The sequence below is a fragment of the Humulus lupulus genome, chromosome 9, assembly GCF_963169125.1.
Source record: "Humulus lupulus chromosome 9, drHumLupu1.1, whole genome shotgun sequence".
NCBI classification, from domain to species: domain Eukaryota; kingdom Viridiplantae; phylum Streptophyta; class Magnoliopsida; order Rosales; family Cannabaceae; genus Humulus; species Humulus lupulus.
In genome coordinates, this window is record NC_084801.1 from 152,353,495 (window position 1) to 152,372,532 (window position 19,038).

General features: G+C 41.8%; 1 pseudogene; it reads left to right on the forward strand.

Annotated features, from left to right (window-relative positions):
- The first annotated feature begins 216 nt into the window (after nucleotides 1-216).
- On the forward strand, nucleotides 217-3,142 carry LOC133802216 (protein DETOXIFICATION 45, chloroplastic-like; annotated as a pseudogene).
- The last annotated feature ends 15,896 nt before the right edge of the window (nucleotides 3,143-19,038 follow it).

Consider the following 19,038-nt stretch of genomic DNA (forward strand, 5'->3'; position numbering starts at 1 on the left):
CTCTATCTTCGGTTTCATCATCCCTGCTTCAAATCCGAGCTCACATCTCCTCCATCCCTCAAATCTCAGCCTCCTTCCCTCATATCTCCTCCATCTCTCTCTCGTCTCTCTCTATCTCTCTGTCAGTAGGGTTCCATTCGTTTGGTTGTTTCACTCCTCTTCGGTCTTGGCAAGCCAGGTAAGGATATATATTTTTAGGTGTATTGATCTGGGTCATTGGTTTTTTATGCTAATCGAGCTTAATTTGGGAATAAATCTAATGGGGTTGTTTGATTTTCTGTTTCCATTGTTTTGGTCAATTTAAGGGTGTGTTTTTTGTTTTAATTTTGAAAAGGGTGTTTTTCATTTTTTTTAACAATCTCAATCTCATTGAGATTGTTGTGTATTTGGTGAAAGCATTGAGATTTATGTTTGTTGCTTCAGTGCGCATAGGGGACTCGAGTAAATTTGTTGCTTTTACTAGTAGGCAGAAGTTAGGCCATGTAGATATTGTTGGGGGCTGCTATTTGGTCAGAAGGCACAAACAATGTTTCAATCCGTTGGTGACCCATAGTAGAAAGAATCGTTTCCCCATGGTCAGTAATTAGAGGAGTTCAGATAGTGGCGCCAGTTCATCTGAGATTGATGAAAGATTGGTTTTTAAAGATGAGAGTTCTCTTGATGGTGGAGGCAATGGTGCTTCGTAAGACTACTACTTGATGTATTATATGTTTTTGCTTTTATGAAATTTTCAAGTCTTCTGCATTTTATACACATTTTCTTGACTCATCAATGGTTCTCGTCTCTTTATGATAGTGAATTGGCAGAAGTTCCTAGCGTTGTAATACATTCCCCGGATGTCAAGCGTGAGATAATGATGCTTTCTATACCTGCTATTGCGGGGCAAGCACTTGATCCTTTAGCACAACTTATGGAGACTGCTTACATTGGTAGATTAGGTATGATTCATTGATTCGTTTAAGATTCTTACTACCTCTAGATTGCCTAAGATTTTGATTTCGTCTGACGGTTTTTCTTCTCCTCTATGGTTTTGAAATTTTGTTCTAAATTATTTGTAGTAATATTCTGAATGCTTTTAGTCTCAAGACTGAATTTATAGATATCCTTAGGTCTACTCTAGGTGATATCTTGACTATTCCTTATGTTCTACATTTTCCTTTTTTCTTAGGCTCTCTGGAGTTGGGTTCAGCTGGTGTTTCTGTGAACATCTTTAACTACATTTCAAAGCTATTTAATATTCCTCTTCTCAGTGTTGCCACTTCTTTTGTTGCTGAAGACATTTCAAGAAGTGAAAATAATTCTTCTGCTTCAAGTAAATTTAATGCCCTTGTAATTTATTATTGTATAGAAAAGTATTGTTCCAAATTAAAGATTGAGATAGAAATTACTATCCTTCTATTTTTTGAACTGATTGTTGTGTAGAGATGCACTTTCTAAACAACAGTAGCAATGGTAGTAGACCTTTTGCTATAATAGCAGAAAGAAAACAATTACCATCCGTGTCCACAGCTTTACTGCTAGCTGTTATGATTGGTACTTTTGAGGCTTTAGCCTTGTCTTTGGGATCTAGCTTGTTTCTAAATATCATGGGAATATCATAAGTAAGGCCCTAAACACTCAGCATACTTGGCATATCGTCTAATAATCTAGTTTCTTTTATCTCTACATGAAGAAATGCGCATAAATGCCTATTTGTTAGTATTATTAGGTACTCCATATACTTTTGGTTGTCGTAATATACTTGTATTTTGTTTAATTGGGTAATGTCATTCTTGTAACGGCGGGGATAATTTTGCTTGTTTTTTGGAGGCCTTTTAGGCATTTTTTAGTTTTCTTTTTTCAAGTATATAAATCTCAATTTAAGAATAGTTGTAGTTCTAAAAATCAGTTTCTTAACAGGATTCACCCGTGCGGGCTCCTGCTCGGCGTTTTCTTTCACTAAGGGCTCTCGGTGCTCCTGTTGTTGTAGTGTCTTTGGCTCTTCAAGGAGTTTTCCGTGGGTTTAAGGATACAATAACTCCTGTTTTATGTCTAGGCAAGTGTTATTGTAATTACACGCAAGTGATATATGTCACTATTATGTCTTCAATTTGTTGTCCTTGCGTTCTTTTCCATTTCTTCAAAGTCGAAGCACTCTTCATGTCAGTTCATGTGGGCTGTGTATGCAGGTATTGGGAATCTTTTAGCTGTGATTTTGTTTCCCATACTTATGTATTCTTTCCAAATGGGTGCAACTGGTGTAGCAATTTCCACAGTTGTGTCTCAGTACGTGTTCTTTGACTAGCATTGCAAATTTTCTTTAGTTTTTGCTGTGATAATCCCTTGACATAAGATCTTGCTCAAATGTTTGTATTTCAGATATGTTGTCACCTTCTTAATGCTATGGTTTCTAAATAAGAGAGCAATACTACTGCCTCCAAAGATGGGATCATTACAATTTGGAGGATACATAAAATCTGGTAAATTTGGTTTTGTTTTTCATTTTTTTCTTAAAATATTAAAAACTAAAAATAATCCTTATGTTATTGAACTTCCCTATTTTGTATGAAGATGCTTTCTTGTCTTACAATTTGACTAAAGCATAACTAGTCAATTGATATATAGTATGTTCTGTTTTTTAGTTTACTTTTCTTTAGCAAAAATATTACATGTTTCTCTGTTTCAGACATGTTGACCTTTTTTTTTGCCTGTTATAACTAAGGTCTTATATTTTTATTTGATTCTTTCATATATTTTGGAATTTTATAGGTGGTTTTCTTCTTGGAAGAACTCTTGTTGTTCTAACAACCAAGACTTTGGGGACATCAATGGCTGCTCGTCAAGGCCCGGTTGCAATGGCTGCTCATCAGATATGCATACAAGTATGGTTGGCTGTTTCGCTTCTGGTTGATGCCCTGGGTGCATCTGCACAGGTATTATCTCTTTCTTTGACTTATATTGCTTGCTATAATGTTTTGATCCTACTAAAGTTGCCCTTGTTTTGGACCACTAGTTTTGGCAAAGTTCTGCTTATTATTTATTTATTTTTATTTTTTTGCTCATACTGGTCAATAATAGAGGGATACTTTAGTTTTAAATCTGTTGAAATTTCTCTCTGCATAGTCAGTGTCTGCACATGATTTGTCTCTGTTGATTTATGAGTTGTTTACTTGTAGGCTTTGACTGCAAGTTATGAAATGAAATGAAATCAGTTTTTGGTTTTCACTTTGGCTTATATAATTTTATGTATGAATATTTATATACATATATTATATATGTATCCAATAATGATTTTTCTATGGTTACTTGCGAAGTGGGAAATGAGTCAAACTAAATTGAAAGAAGAAGAAAATTTTGGTGGTTATATGAACTAGCAAAGTAATTTGTCTCCCTATTTTAATATATATATATATAAATTTGAAGATTTTTATTTTTTTATTAATGGGTTTTTAGTACACATCACGTATTACATTTCTATTTTTATTTCTTTCTTTATTTTTCTCCTCTTCTTCATTTTCCTTACAATTGTTATGAATTACTTTTGGTTTGTGCACATGCTCCTTTTGATGGTTTATGTATTTGGCATAAGTAAAATAATAATAGTTAGTGGTAGTTTATTTTTGGAAATTGGTGAGAAGATGTGTTTATTAAAAATCGATTAAGTCATGGAGCTTTATTGGGTCAAAACATGATAGGTCTGTTTCCTATTCTATTACTAAGAATGGTAAAGTTGATATTGATTGATAGTAAGATTTTCTTCTATGATTTTTTGTCTCATATGCATTCTGATTTTGTTGGTTAATTGGTTATGGTCATTCTTACTAATCAACTGAGTTGAGGATGTTAAACTTTCAGGGATCAAAGAATCAGAAAGAAAAAAACATATAAAACTCTGCAGCAACAATCTACTGCAGTAATCTTGTTATTCACTTTAAAGTTAAGACTTCATTTTTTTATTATCTTTTCTCTAGTCCATTATCCCTTTTACTAGATTTCATGGGAATATTCATATGTTAAAGATTCTCTATTTTCTGTTTCTAGTTTGTTAGTTTTGTTAGCTTCAGTTGTATTCAGTTATACTGTTACAAATTCCATCTATTTTGAGTTTTTAGATTTTTCAACTTTTTTTTTTTTGATCGAAAAAAGGAGTATATTAAAAACACAGAAAGAAATTACAACTGCCAGATTTGAAACACCACCAAACTTACAACAAACTCAAAACAGAGACTAAAATACAAGCCAAATCATAAACTCCTAACCAACTCTGCAATTGATCTATTCTTAGCCAAACACTATTGACTCAAACAGCCAAAAAATCTAGCTTTCAAACTCAAACTTATCATTTTAACTAAACAAAGAGGAGTGCTGGAGCAAAGAGAAAAATAACATGCATTTCTATTGCACCAGATGCCATAAACCGCAGCAGCCAATTTTTGGACTTCCCTTCTAACCACAGCTTCCATTGAACAAAATTCTTGGGCCAAATGGCAGTGCCTAACCATTCTTTAGTCAGCTCCCAAACCTGATGAGAAAAGCTACAGTCAAAAAACAAGTGTTGATGAACTGTTCTTGAGTTCATTTATCAACTTTACCAGTTTATTTTGAGTTTTTATTTGGGCATTTACCAGTTTATGTTTAAAGATCATATTTTGATTGCTATTTTGAACTGTTCTTGAGACAAGATACTTTGATTGATTTTTGGCTCTGAAATATACTGGTATAAATGTTGGGAATGCCAAGTTTCATTAAAATCTCATTCTTTCCTTACCAAAACTACTGTGACAAGCTAGGGTGAGATGGGGGGCCAATGTTTTAGAATGGTGCCACTACAGAAGAAAAGCATGTCTGTTAAAAAAAACCATTTGGGGTTGTAATAAGATAGTTTTATTTTTGAAAAATAATTTGACTTAAAAGAAGAAAAAGCTGAATGGAGAATAAAAGAACATCAACCATCCAAGAATGAAAACATATACAAGTTAAGCTAAAAATATTCAGTCCCCTAAGGTAAATTATTAAAGTTGTTATGGTTTTAAATTTTCATTTTAGAAGAACAAATACACAAACTAATATATTATCTTTAAAATAAATTGTGTAGAGTATTGCACTAGAAAAAAGACATAACTTTACAGAAGGGAAGAATGCTTGCTACTTGCTTGACTGGGCAGATGTAATTATTGCTGAAGGTCGTTGGGATTCTAGTGATCCAAAGATAACTGTACATGGAAAGCCTCTTGGACCAGAATTTATGCGAGTATGAGTTGATGTTGATATTCTACCAGAATCTTACTTATTTCTTCCTAATCATGCGATGCTTACAATACAAGAAGCAGTTGGTTCCACAGTTGCATGGCCTTCTAAAAAAGTTATTCCAAGAGGTACATTTTCATACTCAAAAAATAACCAATGTCTTATAATTTAGTGTTTGGTTTCTTTGTTTGCTTTGGTGTAGTTGTGAAGTCATTATTTTGTATGTGGTGTCCTTTCTTGGATATAATTTCCATAGAATTTTTCTTGAAGTAATCAATGATGCTAGATAATAACAATAAAATATTTCTTTGTTTATTTTGCAGATGTGACAAGCGAAGTAGAAAAGGATACTTAAGACTCCTTGAAAGTAGTAACTTTATTTATTTCTTTGTGTTGAAAGTAGTAACTTTTAACTATGTTGAATATTTAAGACTCCTTGAATACTTAAAGAACATTTTGTTGTTGATGACAGTGTTGAATGTTTTAAACTAATTTGTGGATTGTTAATACAATGTTGAATGTTCTTACTTTTTGTTATTTGAAAATCAAGTTCATTTGATGATACTAGTATAACAAATAATGCGTTATACTAAAGTCTAGTATAACACAAAAAATGTGTTATACTAAACTATAGTATAACACAAAAAATGTGTTATACTAAAGTGAAGTATAACACAAAAAAGTGTTATACTAAAGTATAGTATAACACAAAAAAAGTGTTATACTAAAGTGTAGTATAACACAAATTTATAAGTATTGAAATGTGTTATATAATCGACTATAAATAACATAATATAACACTTATCTATATATTAAAATAACACAAAAACTGTGTTATCATTGATAGTATAATAACACATATGTATAACAATGATAACGTGTTATGTAAAGTACCCTGACCTACGATAACATAGTCGGTCTTAACACATCAAAAAGTGTTATGGTATGTTTTGATAACACATTTTTGGTGTTATTAAAAGCATTTTTTCTTGTAGTGAAGAGGGATGTGGTGGATTATGTGGCCAAGTGCTTAACCTGCCAGCAGGTTAAGGATGAGCATCAGAGGCCAGCAAGGTTGATGCAGCCTTTGGGGATCCCAGAATGGAAGTGGGAAGATATCACTATGGATTTTGTGGTTGGTTTGCCGAGGACTGTAGGACAGCATGACTCGTTGTGGGTGATTGTGGATAGGTATTCCAAGTCCGCCCAGTTTTTGCCTGTTAGGACAACTTATACTGTGGAGCAATATGCTGAGTTGTATGTGAAAGAGATTGTTCGACTCCACGGGGCTCTGAGGTCAATAGTATCCGAAAGAGACCCCACCTTCACTTCCAAATTTTGGGAGAGTCTGCAAAAGGCTATGGGCACGTAGTTACGGTTTAGTACCACTTATCATCCTCAGACGGATGGATAGTATGAGAGGATGATTCAGATATTGGAGGATATGTTGCGAGCTTGTGTGCTAGATTTTGGGGGATCGTGGAGTAAGTATCTCCCTTTCATCGAGTTCTCGTACAACAACAGTTATCAGGCGACCATCGGAGTCGCTCCGTACGAGATGCTTTATGGAAGGAAGTGTAGATCACCTATTCATTGGGATGAGACAGATGAGAGGAGATATCTGGGTCCAGAGATGGTTCAAAGGACCAATGAGGCGATTGAGAAGATTACAGCACGTATGCTCGCCTCCCAGAGTCGACAGAAAAGTTATTTAGACCTGAAACGCAGGAGCGTGGAATTTAAGGTTGGTGACCATGTGTTCCTTAGGGTTTCACCCATGAGGGGTGTGAAACGGTTTGATGTTCGGGGCAAGCTGAGCCCTAGGTTTTTTGGCCCCTTCAAGATTCTGGAACGAGTTGGTGAGGTAGCTTACAGACTAGCGATGCTTCCAGCTTTATCAGGGGTTCATGATGTTTTCCATGTATCCATGCTCCGGAAGTATATGTCAGATTCGATGCATGTTCTAAGTTTTGAGTATCTGGAGCTTGATAAGGATTTGTCCTATGAGGAGAACCCGGTTCAGGTTCTTGACTGCAAAGATAAAGTCTTGCGAAGCAAGAACATCGCCTTGGTGAAAGTGTTGTGGAGAAATAGCAAGGTTGAGGAGGCGACTTGGGAACTTGAGTCAGAGATGAGGGAGCGGTATCCCGAGTTGTTCAGGTAATTTCGAGGACGAAATTTCTGTAAGGAGGGGATAGTTGTAACGACCCGAATTTTCTAATAGGGCTTAGGGCCTTGATTAGTGTGCCTAGAGGGCAATAAATGAATTAATATGTTAATATATGAATTAATGTGAATATATGATAATGATGCATGTTTAGTTGAGTTAAATGTGCATGTGGGCCCCGTCTGGATATTACGGGTATATATGCGATATATATGTGATATATCTGTGCAGCACGATCAGAGACAGTCTTGGGGAGCAGTTAGCCAGAAAGTCACAGCAGGGTTGAGAATCCGACTCGGGGCGAGTCGAGGGGTAATTTGGGCATTAGTTATTATATGGGGTTATCGAGTTACGAAAATAAATATTTGGAGATATATTTGAGGATCGAATGTCTAGGAGGGAATATTGGGGAAATTTACCATTTTGCCCTCAGGGACGTTTTGGTACCCCGAGCCTTGAGGTAACCACATAGATTAAGTTAAATAAAACAAAGGGAAGAATCATTTAGAGGCTTGTAGAAACCAACACCCACTTTCCTCTCCAGCTGAAGATAGGTTCTCATCTCTCTCTCTTTCACTCTCTAAGGCATATCAAAGGAGAATTTTGTTGGAAGCTAGTTAAAACCAGGAATTGGGCTGGGAAAACCTTGGGAGCTAAAAGCTTGAGGATTAAGGATCAAATTCAGAGACTAAACTAAGCAAAGGTAAGCTCTAACCATGGGAATTAAGCTTGAATTTCTGCTATTTTTTTCAGGATATGCATGTGAATGGAACTTGATCTGTTCTTGAGTATTTTAGTTGAGTTTTGGAGCAGGTTTTGATAGGTTTTGATGTTGATATTGAGCTAGAACATTTGTATTGTTTCTCTGGGATTGTTAGCTAAGTTTTGGGTGAATTGGCTTGATGTAAATGTAGACAAATGATGAAGATTTCTGGGATGGTGGTGAGGGCTGCAACCCTAGGATGGGCATGCCGCGACCCGTGTACGCACGCGAACATGGGAGGCCGAGAAGCTTCATGCGAACTGCGGCCCGTGTGGGTGACAATGAGGTGGTAGCCTCTGTTTCAAGGCTAGTCGTGGCGCCTGTTGGTAGGACCGTAGCTCTTAGTGCCAGTTTGTGTTTTTAAGGGTGTTTAGGTTTGGGAACTCAATGGTTAAGGCTCGGGATGGATTTTATCACCCGGATTGATAGAATTCATGGTCCCGGAGGTTAGAGATATGGCTCAAAGTTATTTAATGGATTAGAACTTGATGGATGGATATTGTTAATGTGTTGTGACTAGGGTTTCGGCGAGACTCAAGTTAGAGGACTGTGCTCGGGACATCAGTGCTTAGAAAGCTCGGGACTCAGGTAAGAAAACCCTTGTTCCCATAGAGCTTGTATGCAGGGTTGAGCCCAATATGTCTGAATTGCAGGGCGTAGCCTTTTGATTGAATTTGCTAGTATTCTGTACTTGTTTATTATGCTATGAATGCAATTATGTGAACGATCGGTAAGAGCTGGGAATGGTGTAGGCTGAGGTCGGCAGGGGCCGGGAATGGTAAAGGGCCGGAAACGGCGTTAGGCACATTGAGTGCAAGGTCGAGTACGGCAAGGGGCCAGGAGCAGTGTTGAGCATGTGGAGTGCAAGTTTCCAGGGCGAGTCCCTAAAGGATACCTGGGATATCCTCACAGTGTAGACCACGAACCTAGGGCCTAGTAAAGTGCCTGGGACAGCTTGGCCGTATGTGTTTAGCCTATTGATGGCCTGTTTAAATGATATGTGTTGATTTTTGCATATGTTATCTGTTATGGGTTTTCTTGCTGGGCTTCGACTCACAGATGCTCTGTGGTGCTGGTAAGGGCAAGGAGAAAGCCAACCAACCATGAGAGTAGCAGGCATGAAGCGGCGTGTACATGTTTGGCTAGCCTGGCTGCCACAGCCAGTGGATTTTTGGAGATGTTTGTAAATAAACATAGATTTTGTCGTTTAGTCGACTTGGTTCAATTTATATATTGTAAATTTTTCTAAACTGTATTTTGGGATCCCAGGTGTTAAACATTTATGATTTTCAATGAAATGGAATTATTTCTAAACGTTTCCACTGGTTATGGCTTAATTACACTATTTAACCTAAAACCTCGATTAGCGAGTTGTATGCACATTTTTAAACTCACTTAGTAACGGCTCTAAGGAAGTAGGGCGTTACACCCGCGAGGTATTAGCTTGCTCCATTATTTTTACATTATAGAAAAAACACACTTCGGATTTGAAGATTACTATGAGATTTTGAGGATGAATGTAAGCCTGCCATTTTGCTCTGCAGATCTCAAGGCAAGTGCCAAGCCCCCTTCTTGACCATTGATCAAGCATCGAATCCAATGGCTAAGATGAGCTTATGGTTCTTATAAATAGACCTTCATCTCAAGCCTAATATTTACTTTTTATCTTCTTCGCTTGGTGGTTTTAGTGTCTTCACCTCCTCCAAGAGGTAAGGGGTTCGACTCCTCACAAACTCCATTTTGGTTGTCCTTTCCTTTTATTATTTGAATTCATTTCTCTTATGCAACATCCATATAGATGATTAGACACTAAAAATCCTCTCGACTTCATTTTTCTAGACGCATATCTTCGACCCTTTGCATTTGTTCGATCGCGGTGGTGCTTTTGACCCTTGTCCTCCTTTCGATCGTGATGGTACTTTCGACCTTTGGCCTCCTTTCGACCGTGATGGTATTTTCGACCCTTGGCCTCCTTTCGACCATGAAAGTGCCCAATTTTTCTTTCTTAAGGTATACCTTCTTTCTTTCTTATTTCATTGTGTCTAAATTAGCACTACTTGGGATGGGTTGCCTTGGCCGGAGCTCTTTATGAGCTAATCCACACACATGTCCTTTCTTGTACCCTGTAGTTGGTCATTTAGAGCGCTTGTGTCTAGAGGTTTTGAGCCTATTCCTTTGTGTTCTGTAGCACTCCCTACACCTACACGTGCACACTTATTACCTATGAGATGAGGTTGCGTGGCATGTGAGGGATCATCTGGCGTTCCTCCGGGGGTTAAGTTTGTAGACTTATCTTTAGACTCGGAGTTCCCCGAAAATAACTCTCACCAAGACTATGACACTTTCAGGCAAGCCGGTATGCGTCACCTTGAGCACATGGCTAAACTTAGGCGTAAACTCTCAGTGGTGGAGAGAGATATAGATTCGGTTTTAAGGGGTGATGGAGTTCCTTTATCTTTTGACCCTAGTGACCACCTTACAAACCATAGGGTGAGCCATTTTTATCTACATATGGAGTTGGAGTTCATGGAGGAAAACCTCCCACCTGAACCTCCTGCCCCGTTCTCCCCTTATAGTTGTCATGAGGTCACTCCGGATTCCCCTCAACCCATGTTTTTTATTCACCCTTGCTGAGCGCTTCCACTCTCAGCGACCCGATGGAAAACTCTTGCTAGAAAGAAAAAATGGAGGGTAAAGTGCCCTGTTTCTACCTCACCTTTTCCCTTTGGTTTTGTAGATATGGAAAAGAGAGTGCAGTGCCAAGTGGCTCCCGAGGGGCCAGATTCTGGTCCTCTATTTGCGTCTTCTATTGTGTCCAATGTGTTGGAGAATCAGTTGTTGGAGCTATCCGCTAAATAGCATATTGGCAAGGAGTACAAGCTGTATGTTCCTTCCAATAACTGTCAGGCCGATAATCCCCCCCAGGGGTATGTGGCCATGAGTGAGCATGTCCTGAAGGTCGGTGGGACTATTCCTTTACACCCGTTTTTCGTCATGGTCCTTATCCATTTCAACCTTGCCCTGCTCCAACTGGCACCTAACAGCTGGCTGACCTTAAGCTGCCTATACATGGCATTTATCGAGCTTAACCACCATGCTCCTAAGGCTCGAGAGGTGCACTTTATGTATAACCTCATGCCAACCCCTAAATCCAAAGGCTTTTATTTCTTGTAGAAATCCAATTCCCAGGTTTCCCTCATAGAGGGCTTTGTATCCAACTCGGGGTCCTAGAAGCAGGACTTTTTCTTCATGAAAGGTCCCCTTTTTGTACATGAACACTTTCGCTGGTCCCTAAGTAAGTACTTCAAGCTTGTCTTCCTTTTACTTTGAATTTGTTATTTTGGAACTTGTGCCCATATTGGTAATTGTGTTGATTGTGCAGAGGATTTTGGTAACCCTAACCTTCCTGAGTCGGAGGCAGCACCAGTTGACACCTTCCTCGATGCCGACCCCGCTAAGAAAATGGTCGCCCGCCTCTTCACCGTGGCAAACCTAAACCGCTACGGCTTATCCATGGTTTTGGATCCTGATGTGTTGTGGCATATTTCTGAACGAAGGAAGAAGGCAACTTTAGTCGAGCCTCATTCGGACAGGGGTGACGCGGAGTGGGTGCCTGAGGAGGTTGCCCTAGAACCCAGACGCCCACCCCGGTCATCTTCGTCTCCCAAGGGGATCCCTCATTTGGTCCCTATGGACCGTGACATGGCCTCTCACTCCCGCGGTCCGCAGGCCAAGCCAGGGTGCTTCGTCATGCCTTTTTCTGAGGAATACGATGCTCTTTCTCATGCTCCCAGCATTCTTGGTCTGCCGGGGCCCCATTTTTCCGATGTTCCTATGTCCCCTCCTCCTTCGGTGAGTGGGTCATCTGTCCCTGCTCAGTCGGACACCCCTGATTCAGAGGGGACACCCTAGGTGGGTCATATGGCGGCCTCTTATGGGCAAAGGTATACCTAGGTAGCCAAGGGTATTCCTGAGACCGAGTGGAAAGGTCTTGGGAATTTTTCCATGTCGAAGCTTGGGGAGACTCTTGTGCGCTCCACAACTTGGGTGAGTTCATGCGTCTCACATTGTTCTTACTGTTACCTCTTTTTTTTTGGGGGGGTTCTTTGTTTGCTCATCATCATCACTTTTTTTTTTTTGCAGGCTTCTCTGGTGGCTGAACGCTTCGCCGACTCAGCGCAGGACTTCTCTTTGTTGAACGCTGAAAGGGATCGTCTAACGGTCAAGGTTCAGGAGCTTGAGAGGGAACTCACTGACACCAATCTTAAGCATGCAAAGGCCCTAGCGAATGCCTCTTCGTCGTCAAAAAAGAAGAGGAGAGCAGAAGCCAAGGCCGTGATGTTGGAGGAGAAGGTCACTCGCCTGGAAGCCAATCTTGAGGGAGTAGAAGCGAAGGTTGCAACGTTGCAGGAGATGGTCACTCTCCTAGAGGCGAATTTGGGTGAGATTGAATACAAATCCATTGAGCACACCCTCTATGGAATGTGGATGCAAAATCCTAACTTCGATTTCTCCTCCTTTGGTAAGCATGTCGTCACCAAGGTGGGCGAGAGGAATGCACGTGACGGGAAACCTTGAGATTTTTCTTCTGCAATTTTTAGGCTGATAGACATGTGGAGGAAAAATCCTAACTTCCATCCTTCAGGTTTCTTTTCCCCTTCACCTGTTGGTTCACTCTCTTCTACTTCTCCCTCCTCATGGGGTCGATGTGCAAACTCAACTATAAAATCTACAAGCACCTACCCGTTGATTGAGGTTCTTGGGGTGTAGGTGATGACAAACTGACTTAACTTAATTGACCATTTTAACAACCTTCTCGAAGTCTCCGGTTTATGCTAGACTTGACACAAAGGAGTGTTGGTGAGCACTTCAATAGCATGAGCGTGAAAATAGGGCCTTACCTTTCGCGAACCCACTATCAAGGCATATGCTAACTTTTCTATTTCTGGGTACCGGGTTTTTGCGTCTACCAATCGTTTTTTTACATAGTATACGGGCTGCTGATGCTTCTTTTCTCCTTTGACCAGGGCGGCGCTTATAGCATATTCTGATATGGCTAAGTACAGGTATAGTTTTTCCCCTTTTTCTTGCTAAGCCAAAAGAGGTGGTTTTCCAAGGTGTTCCTTTAGCTTAGGGAAGGCTTCCTGACAATCTTCATCCCAAGTGAAATTTTTTATACCTTTTAGGATGTTGAAGAAAGGGAGGCATTTTTCGGTGGATCTAGAGATGAACCTATTAAGGGCTACTACTCTCCCTGTTAAGCATTGCACCTCCTTCTTGCTTTGTGGTGGGCTCATCTCCAATAATGCCTTGATTTTGTCAGGATTGGCCTCAATACCTCGAGAATTCACCATAAAACCCAGGAACTTTCCTGATGAAACTCCAAATGTGCACTTGAGCGGGTTCAGCTTCATTCTGAATTTTTGGAGGGTGTCAAACATCTCACTGAGGTCGTTTGTGAGATCTTCTTCCTTCTTTGTCTTTACCAACATATCATCTACATATACTTCCATGTTTCTTCCTATCTGATTCGCAAACATTCTGTTCACCAACCTTTTATAAGTAGCACCTGTGTTCTTTAACCCAAAAGGCATCACTTTGTAGCAATAAAGCACCTTGTTTGTTATAAATGAAGTGTGCTCCTCGTCGGTCGAGTTCATGGGTATTTGATTGTACCTTGAATATGCATCCATGAAGCTAAGTAGCTCGTGTCCCGCCGTGGCTTCTACTAACTGATTTATCCTAGGAAGCAGGAAGCTGTCCTTAGGGCAGGCTTTATTGAGGTTAGTAAAATCCACGCAAGTCCTCCACTTTCCATTGGGCTTTAGGACTAAAACTTGGTTGGATACCCATACTGGGTAGAATGCTTCTCCGATGAACCCATTTGCCTTCAACTTGTCAACCTCTTCTTTTAGGGCCGTGTATCTTTCTGGGTCTAGCGCTCTCCTTTTCTACCTCACAAGTCTTGCTTTTGGGTCGATGTTTAAGTGATGGCACATGATTGATGGGTCTATCCGCACCATATCCTCGTGACTATAGGCGAATACATCGAGGTTGACTTTCAGAAATTCTACCAGCTCTTCCTTCACGATACCCAGAAGGTTTCTTCCTACCTTAAACTTCTTCAATGACTCATTCATGACTGTGACTTCTTCCAACTCCTCTACTAGCTCGGCCCTGGGTTCCTCCGGGACTCGCGAGTCCAATTCGTGCGGGTTTGTGCTTCCATGCACCACCATTGCCATAGGCACTGATGAATTTATGGCCGTGCGGAGCGATGTGTTATAACGTTCCCTCGCTTCCTTCTGCTCTCCTTTCATGCTTACTATTCCCCAGGAGTCGGGAATTTCATGGCTAAGTGGTACACTGAAGTTATTGCCTTAAATTCTCTTAGGGAGGGTCTCCCTAATACCGCATTGAAGGCTGAGGCACAGTCTACCACGACAAAGTTTGCCATCATGGTGGTTTGTCTGGGTTGTTCCCCCATTGTGAGGGCCAACTCAATTGCGCCTATGGGTTGTATTGAATCTCATGTAAATCCATATAGGGAGGTATTGCAAGGCTTTAGGTTCCTGATGTTCAGTTACATCTTCTCAAAAGCGGGATGATACAGGATGTCAACGGAGCTTCCATTATCCACCAAGACCCGATGCACCCTCATGTTAGCAAGCTGGACAGTCAACACCAAGGGATCATTATGAGGCAAATTCACGCCCCGTGCGTCTTCTTCAGTGAAGGTTATCAAGTCGTTAATCCCCTTAAAACTCTTCGGGGGGCGCTGCTCCAAACTTAAGATGCATGGCAGTGGACTTCGCCTGGCTTCCCTAGCATGTTTGTCTCGCCCCTTCCTTGATTCTCCTCCGCACCCAGGCCCTCCAAAGATGGTCCTAACTTCTCCTTGCACCTCTGGGCCTACCTCCCGTACCCGTGGTGAGGATGTTCCTTCTTCTGGCCTTTGGTTTTCTTTGCAGACGTATCTGCCCAAATGTCCCCTGCGTATAAACTCTTCGATTTCTATTTTCAAATGAGTGCATTCTACGGTGGTGTGGCCAATATCTTTATGATACTGACAATATTTATTGGGGTCTCTTTTTTATTGGTCTTTTTTCATTGGTGGGGGCCTCCTGAAAGGAACCTGATTTTCATTCGTGACGAAGATATGTTCCCTAACGTGTGTGAGTTCAGTATAAAAGGTGTAGGGGGCCTGTTTGTGCTCATCAATGCGTTGGGGCTTCTGAGGCCGATCATCTCTTGACCCTTTGTAGACCCTCTTCTTCTTTGCGCTACCTTGACCTTCCTGGATTAAGGATTTTGGAGGGGACCTGCTTTCCCGGCCTTAAGGCTCTCGTGACCATCCTCAACACGAATATATTTATGTGCCCGTTCGTAGCATTCGTCCAAGTCAGTGACCTCCCTCTTAAGCATGTTATCCCACAGCTTACTACCCGGGCGTACTCTGGCCGCAGGCCATTTTTAATTCCCCACAAGTCAAGCTTCCTACTTTTGTTGCCTCCATATTGAACCTATGGATATAGCTTTTTAGACTCTCATTTTCACATTTTTTTCACGTTAACGAGGCTGGTGCCTGACATTGTGTAATCATGCATGGTGTGATGTTGTTGGAGAAATTCATCAGAAAATTGTTACCAAGACTTGATGGACCCTGGCCAGAGTCTTTTGAACCATTTGTATGCAGGTCCCTTCAACATGACAGCAAAGCAATGGCATCTGGCCCTATTACTAATTCCCCTTAATTTCATCAGGGTGTTAAATGCGTCCAGATGATATTTGGGATCTGTATTTCCTTCATATGGGGTCATGTGAGGCTTCTTGAAGTTGGTTGGGAGCCGAACGGCTTGGATTTCCTTAGTGAATGGAAATTCATAATCGAACTCGTCATCGACGGCTTGCCCTCCAAATGCGGTGATTATCTTTCTCCGGAGTCTCCTCATTTCTGTGTCTAGGTCTTGTCTCCTTTTGTTCAAGGAGTCTCTTAAGGTGGACGTGTTAGCCTTTCCCTTTCCTTTGTCTTCTCTGGGAGCCATAGGAGGTGTAGTCCTTTTGAACATCCTTTTCTTATTGAGCTCTTCCTTTAAGTCTGAGGGTGTTTTCCTTGAAGTAACTTCGACTTCGTTACGAGGGTTAGCGTTGATCTTCTGCTCTGGCCTCTAAGACTGTTTCGGTGGTCCAGGATGTTCATGCTGCTTCGTCCAGGGGGTATTACTAGTGGAGAGTCAAGTCCTCCCATTGTCCATCGAGACTGTGGTTTCTGCCCCTTCTTGGCCTATCTCTTTTCTCCTAGGAAGAGATATGCTTGATTTCCCCTGTAGCAGGCCATTCAACACCTCTTGCATATTCTCTAAGGTGGTTTCTAGCCTTTGGTTCTTCCAGTGTAATTTGCGTGTCTCCTCATCGTAAAATCGAGACCTAGAGCTTGAGCTTATGGAATGGAGTCGGGGATCCTCGTCAGACTTGCGCATCAATGGGCCTGGATACTGCCGGTCGGAGTTCAGCAACTGTGGTGGCTTTGGGGGCAAGAACTCTCCGGCATCTCTCGCAGGAGCAGCTACTGATCTCGGACGGTTCTCATCAGGTGGGAGTGTCGGGGACGAAGCCTCCCTTTCATCCTCAGGAACCCCGGGCTCCTTTGGTGTGTTCACATTTTTGGGTGGCGGAGGATTCATCATTGAGGCCTTTAGCTGATCTCCATCGAGGTGGACCTCAACCTCCCGTGGTTCTCTCAACCGCTTAGAGCGTCTCGGCATCTTTTCTACCGGAATTAATGGAAGAACAGTGGCTTGGCACTTATCCTTCCCATAGACGGCGCCAAACTATTGACGGCGGAAACTCATTAACAAGATATAGATGGAAAACTCAAAGAATTAATCAGAACTTAATGAATGCAAAATAACTTATAGAAATTTGGGAGAAAATTGTAAGTGAACAGTATAAGAAAAACTCGTATATGGCTCTCAGAATAGTCTCATATTGCAAGAATTTTCCAACCAGTTAGATGGAGAGGAGAATATCCATTTATAGTGGGGCTCTATTGGCTCCTGATACATCGTGGTCCCAGGGGACAAGATTGTACGTATGTACATTGTCAGGGTCGTGGCACAGGTCATAGTGGAGCAGAAGGTTATCATGTCAGCTTCAGTACATGGTCAGAGTCGGTGGGATCGCCTCCACTTTATTACTAGAATGTGCCTCCACTACTTGCTTAGTATGAGTGTCAGAGATTGGTTGGTGCAGACCACAACAGGTACCTCACTCATACGACCACTACTTTTCTAGCGTGTATATTAGGATCAGACATCCAGGGTCTTAAGGGTCGTACCCCGTACATGCTTCGTACCTGTATGATTTGTTTAAGTTAAACTTAGGATTTTACCTTTCTATACTAAAGTCTTTATGGGTCCTCTTAGGATACATGCTCTCAAGGTGCACGATGCGAGGGTGTCTCGTGTGGGTGCAGCGTGCGAGACCGTGGGCTGCGCGCGAGGGTGTCTCTCATGGAGAGCCCGTGGGCGTCTCGCGAGGTGATGCATGCGACAGGGTCGCGAAGGGCGTCTCGCATGGGTGCAGCACACGAGACTGTGGGCTACGCATGAGGGCATCTCGCGTGGAGAGACCTTATGCCCCTCACGAGGTGGTGCGCATGACAGGGTTGCAAGGGGCATCACGCATGGGTGCAGCGCGCGAGACCGTGGGCTGATGGCACGCGTGGGCATCTCGTGTGGCGAGACTTTTTGTGCCTCGTGAGGTGGTGCTCGCGACAAGTTCGTGAGGGGCGTCTCTCATGGGAGCAACCTGCAAGACCATGGGCTAATGGCGCGCGTGGGCGTCTCGTGTGGCGAGATAATGTGTGCCTCGCGAGGTGGTGCGCGCGATAGGATTGCGAGGGGCATCTCGCATGGGTGCAGCGCCCGAGACCGTGGGCTGATGGCTCGAGGCACCTAGATGCGCAGCTGGTGGCGTGAGGCACCTAGGTGCACGGCTCCTGGGCACGAGTCTTTAGGATCTTCAGTGAGGCAGGCGAGGCGAAGTGTGCCTGGGCCTCACGTAGGGCGAGACGGGTCAACCTCCCAAAGGCCTTGCATGAAGCATGGGTCTTTTAGGATCATATTTAATTTTTGGTGTTTACACTTGCCCCCCAGTCTACGAAAGAGTGTAGACTTCAAGGTGCGATGCATTTGGGATGCCCGCGAGGTATTAGCTTGTTTCTTTATTTTGACATTATAAAAAAACACACTTTGGAGTTGAAGACTACTATGAGATTTTGAGGATGAATGTTAGCCTAACATTTTGCTTTGCGGATCCCAAGGCAAGTGTCAAGCCCCCTTCTTGACCATTGATCATGCATCGAATCCAATGGCTAAGATGAGCTTATGCTTCTTACAAATAGACCTTCATCTCAAGCCTAATATTTACTTTTTATCTTCTTAGCTTGGTGGTTTTAGTGTCTTCACCTCCTCCAAGAGGTAAGGGGTTCGACTCCTCACAAACTCCATTTCGGTTGTCCTTCCCTTTTATTATTTGAATTCATTTCTATTATGCCAACATCCATATAGATGCTTGGAGACTAAAACTCCTCTCTCCTTCATTTTTTCAGACGCATATCTTCGACCCTTCGCTTTTGTTCGATCAGGGCGGTGCTTTTGACCCTTGTCCTCCTTTCGACTGTGACGGTACTTTTGACCTTTGGCCTCCTTTCGACCGTGATGGTATTTTCGACCCTTGGCCTCCTTTAGACCGTGACAGTGCCCAATTTTTCTTACTTAAGGTATACCTTCTTTCTTTCTTATTTCATTAGCAGTACTTGGGATGGGTTGCCTTGGCCGGAGCTCCTTATGAGCTAATCCACACACATGTCCTTGCTTGT